At 39.7% G+C, this 19,986-nt stretch overlaps 1 protein-coding gene across 13 annotated transcripts in view; it reads left to right on the top strand.

Moving 5' to 3' along the window:
- The window catches only part of PTPN5 (protein tyrosine phosphatase, non-receptor type 5), an 89,055-nt gene that overhangs the window by 5,146 nt on the left and 63,923 nt on the right, over positions 1–19,986 (top strand). For 2 of the 13 annotated variants that reach the window (XM_040701380.2, XM_046942027.1), the window contains exon 3: positions 6,782–6,831. The exons of the other annotated variants lie outside the window; for them this stretch is intronic. The gene's annotated coding sequence lies outside the window, so the exon portion shown is untranslated. The remainder of the gene's footprint in view (positions 1–6,781; positions 6,832–19,986) is intronic. 13 annotated transcript variants of the gene reach the window in all.

Below are 19,986 nucleotides of genomic sequence, written 5' to 3'. Positions count from 1 at the left end.
TAGTGTTAGCCTGTGAATGAAAACACTCTACAGTTGTGACAAAAGTTAAAGTTAAAAATGTTCTAGAAAGCAACGGTTTTGTCAAGGGGAAGTCATTTGGATTCTTTTGGTAACCTTTAATTACTTCATCTATACTTCTTTTTGGGTCAGTTTTCCTCTCCCATAACATACCCGTATTGTTTCGGGCATTCTTAAAAGGAGAAACTTGAAACTTTGCACCCAAATTGACTCGGTTAAATCTTGCAGGACCATTTGTGTTTACTAACAGTAAGTTTGCTCATACTTGGTTATATATTTATATAAACAGAAGCATGCTACTAGCTTCTTAATAGAGAGTTAAACTATTTGTGTACATACTGCTGAACATACACATCAGTTGCTCCAAAAATAATGCCTCTTATTTATTTCCATGAAAACTGCAGCAGCCACAAGGAGCACCCTAACTGTATAGTTCAGTTATCTCCTGATTTGTGGGAACAACTTAAATGAATTCAGATGGTGAAATCATTTGTATGAATGCATACCTCACTTCAAGGAGAGGGTGAAGAGAAGTGGAATGTTTTTTATTGCTCCTACATATCTCCCAGTCAGTGCTTTGGGTTCCTTCCACTGGCCTTTAGTCACGCAGATGTCTGTTAGTGGGCCAGTGAGTCCTAGTGTTTAGCACCTGCTGATTCTTACTAAGGTAGATCCCACAGTTTGTATGCTGACTGCAGCCAAGCAAACAGAGGTAGACAGGGATCTTCACTTTCAGTTTTCTGTCTTTCACTCTGGAGGCCGTGCTCCTGACAAAAAACCCCACACAACAAACTAAAGCCAAACACCAACAACGCCACTGAGTTCATAGTGTTCCTTGCAGCTAGATGCTTCCTTCTTCAGAAGGCCTCAGTTTCCCTCTTCTCAACGTAGGTCTCAAAGTAGGGTTTTCCTTCTCTGAGCCAAGTTGTCTTGCACGTTATTTTCTTGTTTGTCTTTAGATACTTAAACATTTCACACCTCTTAGTAGTACAGCAGAAGTATTCACACATCTGAGTCTCTGAAGGCTGAGCTTGAAGTTGCTTTTTCTAATCCAGAGAATCCATATGGTTCTGTGTCAACGACTGGAGTCTAACCTAATTTTGCCCAAGGAGGAGCTATTTTGTCTTATGTGGGGAAAAGTTAATGGTTTCCTGAAGAGGTAAATCTTTTTTTTTTTTTTAATCATTCTTCATCTCACATTTAACACTGATGTTAGATGTGCTTGCAGACAGTCAGCTGGCAGTACAGAGCATTTTTATTGGTCTCTGGAAGGTGATTCTGTGAATACCAAACATAACTCAACAGGAGCCATAACCAATCCATTTTATGCCATTCCAATTCTAACTAGTGCTATTAGCAACTTGAATATCAGTATCACAGTTATTTCCCACTCATGTTGGAACCAGTAAGCCTTGCAAGGTAGTATAAACCAATACACATGGAAATTCAGAACATGACTTTTATTAGAGAATTATCTCTGACATTACTTCACACGCAGGTCTGTTCTAGAGACTTAATAACCCTTTAATACCAAGCTAGCTGCGTCTGGTGTTTTAAAGCTTTGACTTCCAATTGGTAATTTGCCTTGTGTGCAGTGAAGGCATAGGCAAACCACTGGAGTGCTGGTGACTTCTTAATCTCACTAGACTCAGCAGAGACCAGGATTATAGGAATGGCTTTGGCTACAGATTCCAGGCTATTTGTAATGAAATGTTTTGCCTTCCCAAACTGAGTCATTTGTGGACTATTTATAGGAAGCTGCACTGGAAATCCTTAATTCCTGAGGCTGCGATTACTACTAAATGTTACTTGTGGATTCTTCTTTAAGTTGAAGTTTACTGCACCACGAAATTCAGTTGCTTGTATACCAGTCTGTCCATTTTGCTGCTTTCAGAATGAGGCTTTATTGCATTTTTTTTCCTTAACTTCTCACTCCAGAAAATAACATTCTTAGCACTTTCTACCCTGAGACAAACACTCATTTTTTTCCCTGCGGATAGTTGCTGCTCCCCTTCAATGGGAGAACATGTTCTGTGTGTAACACCTGCAGTGTCAGTGGTCTCTAATGGCATGTTAGAGTTCGTTAGGAAATAAAGTGCAACATTTTGTGAAGATGCAAAGAGCTTTTTCAGGAATTGTATGAAAGCAAAACTGCTGAAAAAGTAAGCAAAGAATTTTGCATAGTGGGGGGTCTTTGTTCTGAACTGTATCTTACAGGTGCTGTAAATAAGTATTTTTATCATAGATGATGTAGCAGAAATGGTAGGTCATGGCCTGAAGCAGTGATTGAGCACCTGGTGGGAAGGCAGGGCCAATCCAGAGGAGCTCAGATGTATGCAGTGCACCTGAGTGATCAGAAGGGGTGGAGCCAGGATCCACCCCTTCCCAGCCCTCATTTAAGGGTTGGCAGTGGAGGCAAGGTGATCTTGCTGGAGATCCCTGCATACCTGAGGCCTTCTGCAGGTAAGCAACTTTTTTTTTTTTTGGTACCTACAGTTTCTGCCTTTGAGTAAATCCTCACTTGCTGTAGCCTCGGACCTTCCTACTCTGCTGCCATTGCTGTGCTTTCCATTGCACTACGGGTGATATGTGGTCAGTAAAAGCAGATAATTCCAATTGCTATCTTCTTTCTCTTCTCACTGCTTCAGTGGCAGGAGATGTTTAGCAACAAACAGCATTATAGACTTCCTTAAGGATGTGAGTTAAGGGGAAGGCTGCATTGGCGTATAATAGCTAAACAAATAATACATGATTTTCTAGTATAATAGCAGGTTATACAGCTTTGGATACATCTCGAAGACAGGATTCAAAAAGCTGAGTTGTGTTAAAAGGACAGTAATAACAAACTTTTTTTTTTTTTGTCAGGCAGAAGCTTGCCTAATTTCAGTCTTGAAGAAAAGTTGTGTTTTGTAGCCAGGTTTCTGTGCAGAATGGTTGTCATAAGTGTATGATAAGAGGACTGGGAGAAGAGAGGTTGAGAAAGGTGCTGAGGAACAGCACAGTCCATTGAGTCTGCTCACTTCTCCCAGCTGGTCTCTGAAAATCAGTTTCTCACAGTCAGTCCATGGAGTGTAAGCTGACAGTTGTCATGCAACAGTCATGACAACTTGCAAGCACCAGAAACTTTTTTCATGCAGTTACTTTAGAAAGTTACTCTTAGAATTCTGTTCTTGAGTAGCTGCCTGCTTAAAAGTTACATAGGTAAACTAGCCTCAGTACATTCCCTTTGTTTCCCAGTAATTCATGCCAGTCTACATCTCAGTAGTATTTTGGGTACAGGTGCACACTTTCATAAAATGAATGATAAACGAGGTAGATTCCTGCAGGCTTGCTAATGGCCATGGGTGTCCTTACCATGTTGAAATTTTGTCTCCACTCTTGTAAGATTTAGGCCATGCTGTGTAGGTAGGGACAATTAGGCGAAGCCTGGCACCTTGTTTCAACCTCTCATCAGTGGTCAGAGACGTTATTTGAGGAGTTCCCTTGGACAGATGCTGCTGCTGCTTTTGAATTTATTGTTAATTCACCGAATTACACTTCTGTTTTTGGTTGTTTGTATGCTTTTTTAAACATACCTGTAAACAAACTTATTTTTTGTTCTAGCATGACCCAGAGACTGTGGGAAAAGAATTTTTTTTCCTGTCAGTACATTTTTCTGAAGGTTCCACAGAGTCCCTTTATTTTTAAGAACAGAGATTTGCTGCTTCCTTCCTGTACCTTGGCGTGTTGAGTACAGGTAGATTTATTTATTTTCTTTTACAAAACATCTGCCATTCAGTACTCCAAAAGTGTGTGTTCCAACATCTTCCATCTCACTAATGGTGCATGGATACAGCCAAGCTCTGGACTGGTAACCTCTCTGTTAGGAGCAAAGCATTCCTTGCTAGTATGGATCACAGCCACCATTCCATTACTCTGACCAAAGCATTTTCTCCTTAAGTTTGAGAATAGCAAACCAGAGAGGTGGAATAACTTAATTGGTTTGTTTCAGTTCTCTTCTAAATATGGTAATCAGAGCTTGAAAACATTCATAAGATAAAATGTTGGCACAGACATGATCATTTCTGTGTAACTGCAGATGTGACTACATTGTTATGAAACTGTTGGGAGATCTGTGAATTATTGTAACAAATCCCATGGCCGAAAAGCATGTAATGGCTACTTTACTCTGCTCACCGTTGTTACTGTGCTTCATTTAGAAGGGCCATGTAATTAAAATAGTTGACGTTTTCTTTAAGTTAGAGGGGAAGATGCATAATACCTAACTTGCCCTGATACATGTGAACAGTTGGGTGCCAAATTCTGTGCATATTTTAGCCTTTTATTTATTGTCTTAAACTGTGTTTTCAGACCTTTATGAGCTCTATTCTTTGTGGTAAGTTTATTACAAGCATGTGTAAAGTTTTATAACATCTCTGGCTCCTTAACTGTGTAATTTTCAATAGAAGCAGGCACTGCTATTTGTTAATTTTCAATTATTTTGAACTTAAAATGGCATGCAAAGCAGTGTATGTCCTAGACTTGTTTAGGGGGGGAAAAAATAAAAGTCATTGTTCCTTCGAATTTTCTGTATGCTTCCCAGCACTCTTGTCCCTCAAACTCCTGGTTGGAAACAATGTAGTAGAAAATTGTAGTAGAGCTTGCTGCTGAATATAGTGCTGGCTGTTTGCCATAGTTCTGCATGTTGTCAGTGGGCAGCAGATCACAAATGGAGGCTCACTGCTGTATAGTTTTGTAGTGATGCTGGATAATGAGAGAACCAGCAATTAAGCAGCAATGTATTATCTGCAGCATATTCTGTGCAGCTCAGAACTTCAGTTTTCATAGTCTGTTATCCTTGAATGGATAACATTGCATTATATTTGTATGCATTAAATTAAATTGAGAACTGATGCTCTGTGTTAATCCTGGGTATGACTTAAACATTATCCAAAAATTGTCAGTGGTGAGATACTGGTTCAGGCATAGTACTGGAGAGCAGAGGCAGTTACCTGTGTACCCAGGGTGTGGAAAAGGTTCTTTTCTGCTGGGCAAGTTACCTTAAAGATCAGGTCCAGAAGACACTACCTGTGGCTTTAGTGTGTTCTGTCACAGCCTACTGATACAGATTTATGTGGTGGATTTGTAAATCTGTACCTGTGAGATTGCTGATGACACTGGAGACAGTAGGAAGTCCAAAGCTAGATGGAATAGTGCCTGCTGTCATTTGGGAACTTGCTTTATGAAGGTACCCTGCTTACTCTCTGGGTTGTTGATACTGAATTGAAGTAGAAATTAAGAGCAGATCTCGAAGCTGACTTCTTGTGCTTAAATCTAGGTATTTTTTCCAGTGGACTGTAGAGTCACCTGGCTGTGTCCATGGAATTTTTTTTGCTTAATTTTTTCAAACTATACCAGTCTCTGCTGCTCAGACGATGGCTCTTGCTCTTTCCATTTGGGCCTGTCATATCTTCTAGCTATGTGTTTCTTTGTCTCACAAAGAGCTCGATAAGCTTCTGCCACAAAGGTTTCAAACCAAGGTGCCTTCTTTGTCCATCGCATTTTCTTAGATTAGCAGATTAGCAGTTTCTGTTTCATATTGTCCCAAGTATGAAGATAGGTGCTTTTCTCTGGAAGCTATATTGTCATCTATGTTAGTACTATTTGAAGATGCATCACATTACCAATAAATCCAGTGAAGAGCTTAGCTGGGAGTATTCTGTATTTAGCATAAAATCAATGGCAAGTGAGAGTCTCAGCAGAAACAAATAGCCAAGCTAGGGTTGGGAAAAGTTATAATGAAGTTCAAAACCACTGGAGAACTAATTACCTCTATCAAATAAGGAAAAAAACAGAGGGGTTCAATGTGTGATGACCGGAAGATGAACATGCCCCAGATAATTGAGAACAATGTGTAATGATGTGATCTACCAAGATTATATAGAAATTATTGCGTGCAACTCTCTCAAATATATTGGTATTTTTTTCCTAGTCCTTATGTGTTGCATTCACACAGTAGATGACATGCCAACTAACCTGAACCTTGGGGAAAATGAGCTTTGGTGGCTTTTTGTTTGTTCTGCTGTGTTTTTTTATAGCTACTGAATTGGGGAAATATTGTGACTTAAATTAGGGTTTGATTCTGTGGTTCTGTTTATTTCTTCAGCCCTTTTATCTACAACATGTTTTGTGTTTGTCTTTAAGCAAGGTTCTCAGTGCCTGTGGGAGGGATAAGAATTTCTAGGAAGTTTTAAAAGTTGATAAGTCTTCTAGAGCTTTAAATACCAGTAACAGTATTGGGAATTGTAGACCTCACTTAAATTTGGAACAAAAAAATCCCTTTAGAGGAGTGCTTGTGTTAAACTTTGTTTTTATGACATTCAGTATCCTTGGGATGATGCGTCTTAGAGGCTAGAATATTATTAGCAGAGAATGAGCTGACTGGTATTTCCTTGTCAGTACTGGGTGACAGAATGGGATGGAACCTGACATCTTGTTTAGAAGGAACTTTATCATGAATTGAAATGAGCTGGTGGTCACCACTGCAGGTAGCATATGTAAAACCTGCTTCTGGTTTTTGTTCATCTTTTGCAACCAGTTTGTATGGATGTCATCCTCTCTTAATTAGCAGGTTGCAGTAGCTGTTCAGAATTCTCTTCTTAAAGCTACTATTGATCCCAGAAACAGTTGTACTGATCCATCCAACTGTTTCTAGGTAAGTTACTGAAATACTGAACTTACACTGTGTCTACCTGCCTGTGATTGTCGTCTTTCTTTTCTTCAGTTGCTGCATGATTCTAGTAGCTGATCTTCATTAAGTTACCTAAGCTAGAGGTGAGTAGTATTGAGATCCTCCTGACAAGTCAGGTTATTTAAAGCCTTTATTGCAAGTCTTAGTCATTTACATTACAATGGTCCCTTGTCCTAGCATCATAGAATTGCTGAGGTTGGAAAAGACCTTAAAGAGCACTAAGTCCAACCACAGCCTAACCATACTACCCTAACTCTAACAACCCTCCACTAAATCATGTCCCTGAGGACCACATCCAGACATTTTTTTTAAACACGTTCAGGGGTGATGACTCAACCACCTCCCTGAAGAGCCTATTCTAGTGCTTAACCACCTTTTCTGTAAAGAAGTGTTTCCTGATATCCAACCTAAACTTACCCTGGCACAACTTGAGACCATTTCTCCTCGTTCTGTCACCTTTGAGAAGAGACCAACCCCCCTCTGCTGTAAGCACCTTATGGAAGTTGGAAGGGAGCAATAAGGTCTCCTCTCAGACTCCTTTTCCCCAGACTAAACAGCCCCAGTTCCTTCAGTTGCTCCTTGTAGGAGTCTGGTCTCACACCTTACATTGGTATAAACTTTAAAGCTTCTCTGCTGTAGTAATATTTTATGCATCATTTAGGAGATGTTAATTGATAATAATTCTGAGTGCTTAATCTATTTTGTTTGAGGATTTCTAAGCCTTTGGCAGTCAGAATAAGTCTGTGACACTGGTTAATGTGGGGAATACTTTTTGGGAAACAAAGGGATTGGAAGGCAATCTTTTGAAGCCATTTCTTTTCAACGTATTTTGTGTGCATTGGTAACATAAAGGCTAGACAGTGACTGGTATTTCTACTCCCCTCTACACCTGCCAGACATTCATGTTTAAGGAATACGATGCAGAAGCAAAGCCCTTTCTTGCGAGATAGTTCCATGAAGAAGGGACTTGACATAAACGGCATTGTTGACCACTGTTTCTGCATGTGTGTCATATAGTGTCTGTGAGCATGTTGTCAAGTACTGAGTAGAAAAGTGAGAAATCAAGTAAGTGTAAGCACTCCTTTAATTATATGGAGGTCATTATCTCCATGCAGTGTTTAGCATCTTCAAAAAAGACTTGGTTCAAGAAAATCTGAGAAGGGTATCCCAAAATGAAGCTGAATTCTTCCTCGTGTTGAACTTGGTGGCAGGAATATCTCACATGGAGGGAAGAAGATTGGATTTATATGATGGTTCTATGCAAGATGTAAAACATCAAGGTCTGTGCACTCTAGCATTGGTGGTTTTCTGTCTGAAAGGATTGTGATACTCTGCTGTGGGGCAAAAGCTGTTACTCTATTTTGAAGTGATTTGAAGTAACCAGAGAGAAGAGAACAGTATTGGCAGCAGCTTCCTTTGCTTTGAGTACTACATCTGTATATTCCTTAGAGAACTCATTAATCTCTAAGGCTGTGACAGCAATAGCTGAAGTGCATACAGCAGTGGTGCACCTATAATTTGTGGTGCTGCATTCACTCTTTTGGGATAATTGGTTCTGCCTCCTTCAGTGGTGTGTGGGCACCCCAAGACTGGAAGAATTCAACTTGAGAAGTAGGCTACTTAGCCTACAGGACTATGCCATTTGACAAAATAATAGACAATTGTCTGCTCTCTGATGGAAATACATCTTAAGAACTTTCTGTGCTAACAACTCAGCCTGTTTATAGAAAGGGAGGAATTCCCACTGAGGTTAGAGTCAGGGGCATTTACCATCTCAAGGATTCAGCCTGCACCACACTCAATAAGTTTTGGGATTATTTTGCTGACATATAACTAGGGATTTATAATGTAAATGGTGAAACAACCTTAACTAGCCTATTGCAAATGTGACATCATTAATGAAGGGCTCTCTAGGGTGCAGTATGCTCCTTGGTGGGTCAGCATCCTAAACATTTAATGACAATTTGCAAACTGGCACGCAGTTCAGCTTTTAGTCTATCTCATGATACTGTACAAAGGAATTCTGATTCCCATAAGGTGAGACTGTTTTATTTTCTTTTCTTTGAAAGACATAGGAGTAAATATATACATGTATCTCTTTTATTGTTCTGCAGTATTTTAGACAAGAAGCTTAGTCAGGTGGGGAGATCCCCAAGATACAGTCCAAATGCAGATTGCTTTGTCTGTCTTTTCAGTGTCCGGTTAGTCTTCTAGAAATTAAATAGGTTATTCATAATCAGCTCTTAGTAACACATCAATTTAGTGTCTCGTGTTGGTGAAGATCACTTAAGTTCAGAAAACACATCTAAGATTCAAACAAAATCCTAGTTCTATTTCTGCCCAGGAGTTTTGTACAAATGGAGGTTAGCATTATAGGATGCTATGGAATTTACTTTATTTTTAGTATGTTTGGCAGCTAGATTGTCTTCTCAGAAAAATATTGAGTTACTTTTATTTGTGGCATACTTCAGTGGCCTGTACTTACAGGTTATCCATGTAACTTCGCTGTGCAATAGCTGTTTCTAAATAACTTCACGTACTGATGCAGTATAAATCTGGAATAGCTATGCTTAGAATACTCATCCTACTCTACTCTGACATAATGAGCATTTGTAGGTGAGTTCATATGTCTTTACCTACCTGTTGTGTACTAACTTTCAAAGCGTGACACGCTAAAAATTTACCATTTTGTTTTCAGCCTGTTGGTTCTCAAATACTTTCCAGCCACCTGATTTAAACATTTGAGAGAGAACTAAACTTTTTTTGTAAAACTGGACCACTTGTCTATTTAATTGCTCTTGGGCTTGCAGGGAGGAGTGGGTCTGAAGTGTTTCACTGTCCCTTGTGAAGCTATTTTATAGACACAAAATACACTCCTCACCAAAATTAGTAGTACTGACCACAGAAGTAGCTTAATTTTTTTTGAAATTGCACAGTGCTATCCAGAACAAAAACTTAGTGTTGGCATGTCCTTCTGTGCAGTCTACTGCAGGTTGAGTGACTTGTGAATGTACTTGACTTACGCTATTTGAACTCTGCAAATGCTAGGAGCCATGAAAATTTTGGCTACCTTTCCTCTTGCCATATGCTTTGCTAGCATGATGCTTGCTCATGAGCTGATCAGGCTGTTTTGATGGAGGATTAGTGCTGAGAGTCATGAATCCTCACTAATGTTTAATGGAAAAGGTGTCTTCAGAGTGATTTTTGTGTATGAGAGTGAAATAAATCTAAAATAGAGCTCTGCAACATCTTTATGAATGGATGAAGAACATGCTGTGAGCTTACTGGATCATCTTGAGAGACCCTGTCAATCCCACTTACATCAAGGCATGAAGGAATACCAAGTAGATACTGGTCTCCTTCAGATAGCCTGTTTCACACAGAGGATAAAACTAGCTGGGGCAGTTAGAATCTGCAGTGCAAACATAACTGACAATAGAATGAAGGCATGAATACCTCTGATAATGTCAAAGTTAGACTGGTATGGGGAGATTATTTTGCTTCAGAAAAAAACCTGTCATGCAAATGAGCTTGATGCAAAGAATTCTTAATGAATTTAATCTATCTACTAAAAGTGTCTTTGTGCATTTTTCTGTAGTGTTTCCACAGACCATTTGGCAAGCTCTCTGGAATCATGTTGAATTGAGAATTACAGTGCTTGGACGTGGCATGTGATCTCTTTCTGACCTTTGTTATTTATGGCCTGTGCTCTGCCTCATCCAGAAACATACAAATGTTTGCTTACCTGAATTAGAATTTCATAAGCAGTGTTGCATTACTTGGATTGAAATTTGTGTGGGTGGGAAGAAGCATTATGTCATTTTAATCCTGCTTAAGAGACAAAGGGAGGAGGAAGTGGTGGTTTTACAGATGGGGATGCAGACCAGAGAGGAGCTGGTTGGAAGGACTGTGTGGCGGAAAGTGATTATCTTTTTCATATCAAATTTCTTACATGCAGCTGCAATGTGTGTCACCTGCTGCAATGCTAATGGCCGGAAGATGGTCACCTCCTTCATGTGTATAGAAAATTGATTTTTAAGGACAAGCTTGAAAACTGGACCCATGTGAACCTAAGAAGGTTCAACAAGGCCAAGTACAAGGTGGTGCACTGGGGTCAAGGCAATCCTGGGTGTGTATAGACAAGGAGAACTCATTGAGAGCAGCCCTGTGAAGAAGGACTTAGGGTTTCTGGTGAGCAAAACGTGAGCCAGAAATGTACGCTTGTAGCCCAGAAGGCCATCTGTATCCTGGGCTTCATCAAGAGAGGAGTGGATGGGAGGAAGGGAGGTGACTGTCCTCTCTACTCTCCTTTTGTGAGGCCCCACCTGCAGTACTGCACCCAGAACTGGTACAAGAAGGATGTGGAGCTGTTGGAGCAGGTCCAGATTAGGCCATGAAAAAGAGGGCTAGAACAATTCTTCTGTGAAGAATTACTAGGGGCCTAGGGAAGCTGAATAAAAGGATGGCGGGGCCAGAGAATTTGTGGGTGCCTCACCTCTGGAGATGCTCAAGGCCATGCTGGATGGAGCACTAGGCAGCCTGATTTAGTGGCCAGCAATTCTGCCCACAGCAGGGGTTGAAACTGGATGGGCTAAAGTTCCCTTCCAACTTGAGCCATTCTGTTATTCTATGACTTGGATTTTGGTAGAGTTCTGAGACTGGACTCAAACCTGTGCACATGCTTCTGTGGATCTCATATTCTTAATGCTCCTCTTAAGAGTCCTAGGCAGAAGAATGTAGTAATTTTTGTGCTTTCTGATTTTCATTAAATGCACTGGAAGAAATTATCCTTATTGCCCTAAGATGGGTTGCTGAGGAGAATATTATGACCACTTGTAGCTGCTTGTTCTGCTATGTGGGAGGCTGAGGTTTCATCAGAGCAGAGAATTTAATTTTCCCATTTCACTGAGGTTAGATTTTTACAGAAATATAACTCTGTGCACCTTGTAGAATCTGCAGGAGAGCCGAGCTGATTTGTGTTGAGACAGATCTCCCACACGGCTGTGAAAACAAGTGCACAAATTCAGAGGAGCTAGATGTAAATCTGAAGTAACTGTCATGGAGATTGATATTCTCTCTAGGAGTTAATCTAGATTTACATCAGTGTATCTGTGACCAGAATCTCTCAGGGTTCATTTTTGCTAGATTTTAGTAGCTCACTAAATTAATTGCTAATTAACTTGAGACGGTTGATTATAGTGGATGCTTCCCACATATTTCTTCTGTTTTACCATCATGGAACTTAAAGGCAGAGCTCCACTAGATCAGAGTAGACCCTGCATATTTTGAACTCCTGCTTGTCAAAAGCTGTTCCCTTTGGCTAAGTACTAACCTACAGATTGCAATAAGGAGATGTTATTACCAAAGTACTGCAGCGCTCAGAAATTCAAACTCGCATGTCTCTGGAGCATAAACATCACAGACATCTTGTCTATGGTACTTAAAAGTGCAGGGAAGGGTTTAGAAGAGTTCCTGCACGGCAGTCCTAAACTGCCCTTGAAGGCTGGCCTGGCCAGTTTCTGCAATAAAGAGGTACACTGTGAGACTTCTTGACATAAATATAGTAGTCAATTTTGAGTGGATTCACCACTGAGTTATCTAAGAAACAACCTGAACTACCTCCCCTCAAAGCACTGCTCCCCTTGTGTGTCAGAAAGGAGTTGAATATGCACAATGTTAATTTTATACAAAATAGGTTGTAACATGAAGTATCTCAGAGTGAAATATTTTTCAGCATCCATCGCCAGTGGGAGGGGAAGATAGAAGTGCTGCTCCTTTAAGGCCTGGCAGTATCAAGATGCCTGGAGATTCTGCTTCCCTCCTTTCCTCTTCAGATTTCATCCTTGATATTAAAAGGGCATGCCTTCTTATAGTGGTTATATATGGTTTAAGTAAAATTGGGATGCTGGAAGAATAAGATCTTTGTGAACGTACCAGGTATCTTGCTGTAGTTTGGTCAAGGAGATCTTATGATAGCCTTAATTGAAAAGTAAATTCAGATTCTGCTCCAGCTTTGTATAGAACGGAGGCAGAGAAGGACAGTTAAAGCAAACTAAGAACTTGTATTGCCCCTTAAGATGGTAAAAGGGCCTCTGTTGGTGTCCAAAGAAAAACTAAATTATTATTTAACTAAAATAAATGCTACTGTTCAAAGAAGGTCCTTATTCTGAAAATAAACACTTTGCTAGGTCCCACCAAAAAATGTCTAAGCAATGTGAATTTAAAATGCCGTCCTTGTCTTCACACTTACTTAACAGCTTTCTAGACTTTGGGCTGTACCTTGAGGTGATATGTCTCCTGAAGTTTGTAATTTAACTGTGAAGACCTGGTCATACCATAGGATGGATGTGCAAGGAAGGTGTAAAAATACAATGAAGTGATGATCATCTTTCTTACCTGCATAAGAAGGATAAGGCATTGTGCCAAGCAAATATGCGCATTAGATGACTAACAGAGCTCCCACACTGTCAGTGTAGGCAGGGAATATGCAATGCAGCCACATATGTGTCTCGGAACCATACTGAGTGCTTTTTATTCCTTATGTTTGGTTTTGTTTTTAAATAGGAGATCATATTCTTGAGCAGGATGTTTATCTCTGTGCACGGAAAACAATATTGGTCGTAGTTTTTAATATGTAAGGAAGTTTTCTAAATCACCAGCTGATACATCCGTTAAGAGTGAGATTAGAATTTCAAGCAATTGTTGCAAATGTTCACTAGGATAGCCCTCTGTATCTTATGTAACGGTCTGAGTTGATTTGGCTTTTTAACTGCTGGAAGAACGCTTCTGCTTTTTCAGTGGGAAAACTGTTGGAAAACTTGGTGTTTAACTGTTCTTTTTGAGGTTTGGTCTCTTTGATAAAATGTGAGATTTTGACAAAAATAGCATGCCGTAACAAAGGAATTGAATTTCATTTAATACTTGCTCACCCATGGTTTTAAAATATGCATGCTGATATGACAGAGCCAATTACATAGAGAAATTCTATAAACCCTGGTAAAGAAGATACATTTCCACATTGCATTAAAACTAACAGCAAGCTTCCATTGAAAATGGTCCCCTTTTTTGTTCCTCCAATGATGACTAATCCACAATCCAAATTAACTGGTTTTCCATCAATTTTGAAAGCTGAAGCAGCAGCCCTATTGCTGCACAGAAGATGAATGGAGGGATGTGATGCAGTGAAGGAGAGTGAGTGGGATGAAGCATTTCTTTCTGCAGCAGTGTTAGGTTAGATCAGCTTAAGGTCAGTTTCATGTTGCGTTTAAGTGCTGGTTGTTTGCATGATAGTGTCATTTAAATTCCCTGGGGAATACTGAGGACACGCTGAGCTCAGAACTCCACAAATATACAGCGGGAGATACCTCTGTAGTTAAATCTTTAAAGTAAGTAAAAAATGTAGACACTCAAAACCAGAGGCAAAATTGCAAACCACGTTCTAGTTTTGTGACCTGACCACCAGATGATGAACTGTTTGATGGAGAGATCTCAATTTGTTCCAAAGGCTAACATTTTTCCTAGCTTCTGTTATACTTTTCATGTATCCCATAAGAATACGCTGTTTCAGAAAGCAGGATTCTACCATTGTGGAAGTGGAGAAAGTAGAGTAGAGAAAAGCAGAAGTCTTTGCACTTGATCCAAGACTCTCACTGACAGTCACAAAATCTGTTAGTATTCTTTTAGCGCTAAATAACATTCCATCGGATGACAAACTAATTTCTATGAGTTAAAGACGGGTAATCAAAAAAGTCAGGTTTTACTTAAAGCTATTTAGTAGCCTGTGTAATAGTTTGGTCTCAGTTTCCTCTGTCCACGTTTTAGAAACCTGTTTCTTCTTTCTCAGTCTCTATGAAAGCTGGCATCTAGATCTCATAAGTTACTTCACTTTTACTCACAAAAATTGCTATTATTTGGACTAGCAGTTGCAAGGAGTTCTTAGGAATGGCTGGGATGAGAGTCTGCAAGTAGTCTGCATCCTATAAGCGGTGCAGTACACTTAGCTCGTTAATTAAACTTGGTTTTCTGGTTCTAAATCGAAAAGTACTTACATGCACGCTTCATTTTAATATCATATGCTTGTTTATCTGTCCCAGGAGACTTGGCTCTGTCTTTGAGTTTCTCCATTCTTGAGGTGGAGAAAGTGAATGTCAGGACCAATGATCAGAGAGTGTGTGACTTCACGTGGCTTTTTGGGAGACACCTTATGCCCTTTTAAAAATCACTTGATGTAGTTGAGGTATCTGTACGAAATAACAGTAATAAAAATGTTCTCTTGTCTGATATGAGGTTGTAGATAAAGTGATAAACTTACAGTACAACATTGCTAAAGACTGCCTGAATGATGTGTTTGTTGGAATAGATTCTGTCCTTTTCAGAACAAGGGAAAAAGTGAACAGTAGCAGCAAACCATTACATCATTTTTTTTCCACTCTCCAGGTTTGTGTTTTGCAATGATGCTCCTGCATGTTAGCCTTCTTTGCTGCTTTGTCAGCACCCATGTAGTCATATGCATGGTATTTGCTTCTGTCTAGGCAGACCATGGTAGTTTTCAGCAAAATTTAACATGGTAGCTTAAAAACAGGGGATCTCAATGGTACAGAGCACAAGACAGAGTCACTCCAGCTTCCTTGAAGTAGTCTGAATGTGCTGCTGAGTGCTTTCTACTAGTAGTTCAGCAATTGCTTATCGGTTTCCCATGACACATCCTCTAGAGATTTCACACAGAGCAAAATGATGCACTGAATTCTTCTTTTAACTCAGAGCCTGATTTTGCTGGCACTTATGCATGTAAGTAAGTGTTCCTGTGACTGCTTTTATCTGCTTGTGTCACTGTAACAAAAGGCATGTAAGAGTTTTAAAAGCAAGGTTTTGGTTGCGTAGCTTACTGTTCCAGGTGACTAGCTCTCTGTAAAACTACTTAGCCATCAAGGTTTTCTCATAGCCATGGGCACATAGCAGAACATTTCACCTATATAACTACAAAATAGGTATAAAATGCTACCAGATCTAAGTATTGTTTTCACATCAGTTATGATGGCAACTACAAAATTTGCAAGGGATTTGAGAATAAGGTGGTGTATGTTTTCAGAGATGAAACCAATTCCAAACCATCCTTGCTTTAGTAGTGCTTTCTTCTGAGTGTTCACAGAACGATGGGGCAAGTTAGGCAATAGATGGGCTTATTTCTTTCAACAGTTTAAAAAGGGGACACGTTCCTAAGTTGTGTGATAAGAGAAGAGGAAGCAGAAGATGAATGCTTGAACTCAGAGTCAGTGAAGAGAGAGGAATTAAGTGTGGATTCTGGCAAGGCATCTTCACTGAAAGCTGACTATAACAGTTGCAGGTTGTTTAGGACCAATGAACTCTTTCTAGAAGCTGTAAAGATCTAGAAATTGTCTACAGTTTCAGCATTAATTCTTCATTTGGTCTCTTTGAAAATACAAAGAAAACGTTTTTATACCAGCATTTGAAAACTATGGTTAACTGCCAGCATTAGGGAAGGTCAAAGAACGGCATTTGGGACTGCTGCCATTGCAAACAGCCTTATGTTAAAAACTCAGATGTGTGTGTAAGTTGGCTCATGTCAGCTGAACCACAATGACTACATGTGCATATTCTCAGTCTGCTTTTGTAAAAGTGTTAAGCAATTTTTCTTGAATTTTAGCAAAGTCCTTCTGTTTGCAATGACCTGGGAGTGTGCCGAATGCCCTTGCACTTAAATGAAGTTGTAAATTTCTATACTGGTTATAACTGCTCAGACAACAGGGCCCTTTGTGTCAAGACAGGATAACATAAAGAGAGCTGTGTAGAAAGGCTTAGCACTTTTATTTATATTGCTTTATAGAGTTTGAGCATAAAATTTGGCCATCAGCAGTGAGTCATGAAATCCAGCTACCTGATGGTTCTGCACCTCACATACAGGCTGTTGGATTGGAATGAGTGCGTTACAGCAGCATGGAAGGCAGACTGACTTTTTACCCTGTCTGATAGTGATAGTCCAAGTGGGAATGCTTTTAAACTAAGAGGGGAAAACTAGGTTAGATGCTAGGAGGAAACACTTTATTCAGAGTGTAGCGAGGTAGTGAAACATGTTGCCCGGAGAAGCTGTGGATGCCTCCTCCCTGGAGGCACTCTGGACCAGTTTGCACGGGGCCCTGGGCAGGCTGATCTTGTGGTTGGCAGCCCTGTCTACAGTTGAGGGTTGGAGCTGGTTGATCTATAAGGTCCCTTCCTACCCAAGTCATTCTAAATGTTTCTCTAAGTGTGTTTGCAAGTGGACTGTGATTTACCAGCCTACTCAGAACTAATCTTTTCATTTTTGAGTAACGTAGGTCCTGTTGAAATCACAGTTTCTGTAGGACAGGTTAATTAGAGGATTTAGGCCCTTTTTATACTTCTGTACTTCAGGAGACATCTTGATTGGGCTTGTGATGCAAAGTGTGTTGGTATCAATAGAAAGACTTGTATTGGTTTCTATGGGCTTTGTATGAAACTGGATGAACTGGCCAGTGTCCGTATTGCATAGATGTCCAACGTTTTGCCTTGCCTGGGCCACAGTCAGTGAAAAGTTGCCTTGAGCTGCATATAAAGCATATAATATAGTTAATGTGTGTAAGTAACAAAACTTTAAAAATATTTTTTTAATGAAATGTAAGAAAGAGCAACAGAAACATAAAACTAGTGGGGTATTTGTTTTTGTGAAACTAATGCATCAGTGTCTGATTCAATGGAAGTGGATGCAGTTCTTAGTGAGTTCTCAAGGTGTTCGTCAGAGATATTTGAAATACTACTCTTCCTGTGATTCATCCTTGAAAACAGCACGAGATGTTATTCTCTGTTAAGATAAGTCTTATAAAAGTCTACTAAAGAGATGTGATCAATTTTTTCTTTGAGTTGAATGTCTGGTTGATTTTTTTTTTTTTGATCTTGAAGCCTACTCTTAAATTCCTTTAACAAAACTGAATGCAAGACCATATACTTTTTTGCTGTTCACAAAACTGTGTGTAGTCAAAACATCAAAATGCATTAAATTATTTGCCATAACATGAGCTTGTCATAATTTAAGATCCATTTTGAATGCTGTTATGGTTTGAAACATAGCACAGATAAATTGATTTTTGCCTTCAAGACGCATATTTAACTTAATTAAATATGAGTGATCAAATCCACCAAAAATGCTAAATCAATGAGCCATTTTTCATCTTCAAGTTCTGGGATAATTTTTCCTTTTGATTTTATAAATGACTTGGTTGCATTTTGCAAATCATAAAATCTTCTTAGCATTTTACCCTGACTTAGCCACCTTCCCTCAGAAAAGTAAATGATGTCCCCATAACCAGTTCTAAAGAACTCCTGGATCTGGCAATGATTCAGTCCGTTGGACTTCATGAAATTCACAGCTTTGATGACAACTTGCATGGCATTATCCCCCTCTATGCAGCTCTTGTGAGGCCCATATGGAGTATTGCATCCAGGCCTGGGGCCCCCAGCCTGAAAAAAGATGCAGAGCTCTTGGAGCAGGTTCAGAGAAGGGCTCAGAGGGCTGGAGAACCTCACTTATGAAGAAAGGTTGGTGGAACTGGTCTTCTTTGGTTGGAGAAGAGAAGGATTCAGGGAGACCTCATTGCAGCCTTTGAGTACTTGAAGGGAGCATATAAACAGAAGGGAGAAGAGAATGACTGTTTATGTGGATTGGTAGTGAGGGGACTAGGGAGAATGATTTTAAACTAAGATGTGGAGATTTAGGTTATATGTTAGGAGGAAGTTTTTCACTCAGAGGGTGGTGATACACTGGAACAAGTTACCCAGAGAGGCTGTGGATGCCCCATTCCTGGATGCATTCAAAGCCAGGCTGGATGTGGCTCTGGGCAGCCTGGTCTAGCAGTTGGTGACCCTGCACATAGCAGGGAGGTTGAAACTACCAGATCACGGTGGTTCTTTTCAACCCAGGCCATTCTATGATTCAATGATCATTGAAGCTTTCACACAAAAATTTTTTGATTGTAAAATGTAGGGATATTTCATTAAATGTGAGATGCCAGTGGCAATTGCATCATGTTCTATTAGTTTTATATGTCCCTCTTTTTTACCAATGTTGCTGGGGTGCCATCAATAGCTATACCAGGTATGTTGACAATAGTTTAAGAAAATTATTTTAATGTAATTTTCACTGCTTCGTACAAATCAAGAGATGTAATTGTGTTTTTAATAGCACCAAAGATGCTGTTTCTTCAGCGACAGTATTTCATAATCAATGTCTCTAATCACAGTGTCAAGTAGAGCAATGTCTGTGGCATCAGTACTTCCATCTATTACCAAAGCATAACACTTGAAATTAGCAGCTTTACTCTCCAAATTTATTTTGATAGATTTTCCTGTTTCTTCAATTCACCTGGCTACAGTCTGCTGAGACAAACTAAACTGATTTTAGAAAAATCCATTTTTTTAATCAGGACACATTATAGCTGCTACACTTCTCAAACACTGCTTAATAAACTTGCTATCAGTAAATGGTTTTTATTGTTTTGCAATCAGATTTGCTACCACATAACTAGCTTTTGTAGCAGAGTCTGCTTGACTTCCAGTGTTTTAAAAAAGATTTTGTTGAGATGACAGACCTTTTTTCAGCTTCACTATTTTGTCTTTACAAAGCACTCCTCGATATGAACCAAATTTGGCAGCATGTTTTTGCAGATAATGTCTTTTCAAATTGTAATCTTTGAAACTGACAGAATTTCCTTACAAATTAACCGTGGTTCCATATTATTTGTTTTGACAAAAAAGTACTCATCTGTCCATTTTTCACTGAACACTCTTCCTTCATCCAGAATCTCTTTTTCTGGATTCTCTTTTCTTTTGAGATGCCATGAAGTAGGTTGAAATATTACTATTGGCAATCATCGCATTTTTCTCAACAAGCTGCACAAGCGCATGCCTTGTGTAATACACACGGAGTTCAGTGTGACTGAACATGTGATGAGCACGAGAGGCAGAGTCTGCACTGCACCATGCCTTCCCCATGCCCTGGTTCCAGCACACACAGTGCTGATCACATATCAGTGGTTTGATTGTTGCTGAGCAATGGGTGCACACCCAGCACAAAGCCACTGCCTTGATGACACGGGGCCATATTGTGAGCTATGCCAGGCTGCTTGCAGGCCATGGTTTGGACATGCATGGCATACTGCTTTAGAAGTAAATGGCAAACTATATAGGCCTTAGAAGCAAAGCACTGTATC

Source organism: Gallus gallus, chromosome 5, assembly GCF_016699485.2.
Source record: "Gallus gallus isolate bGalGal1 chromosome 5, bGalGal1.mat.broiler.GRCg7b, whole genome shotgun sequence".
Taxonomy (NCBI): domain Eukaryota; kingdom Metazoa; phylum Chordata; class Aves; order Galliformes; family Phasianidae; genus Gallus; species Gallus gallus.
Note: the sequence above shows the minus strand (reverse complement) of the source record. Positions and strands in the feature narration are given on the sequence as shown.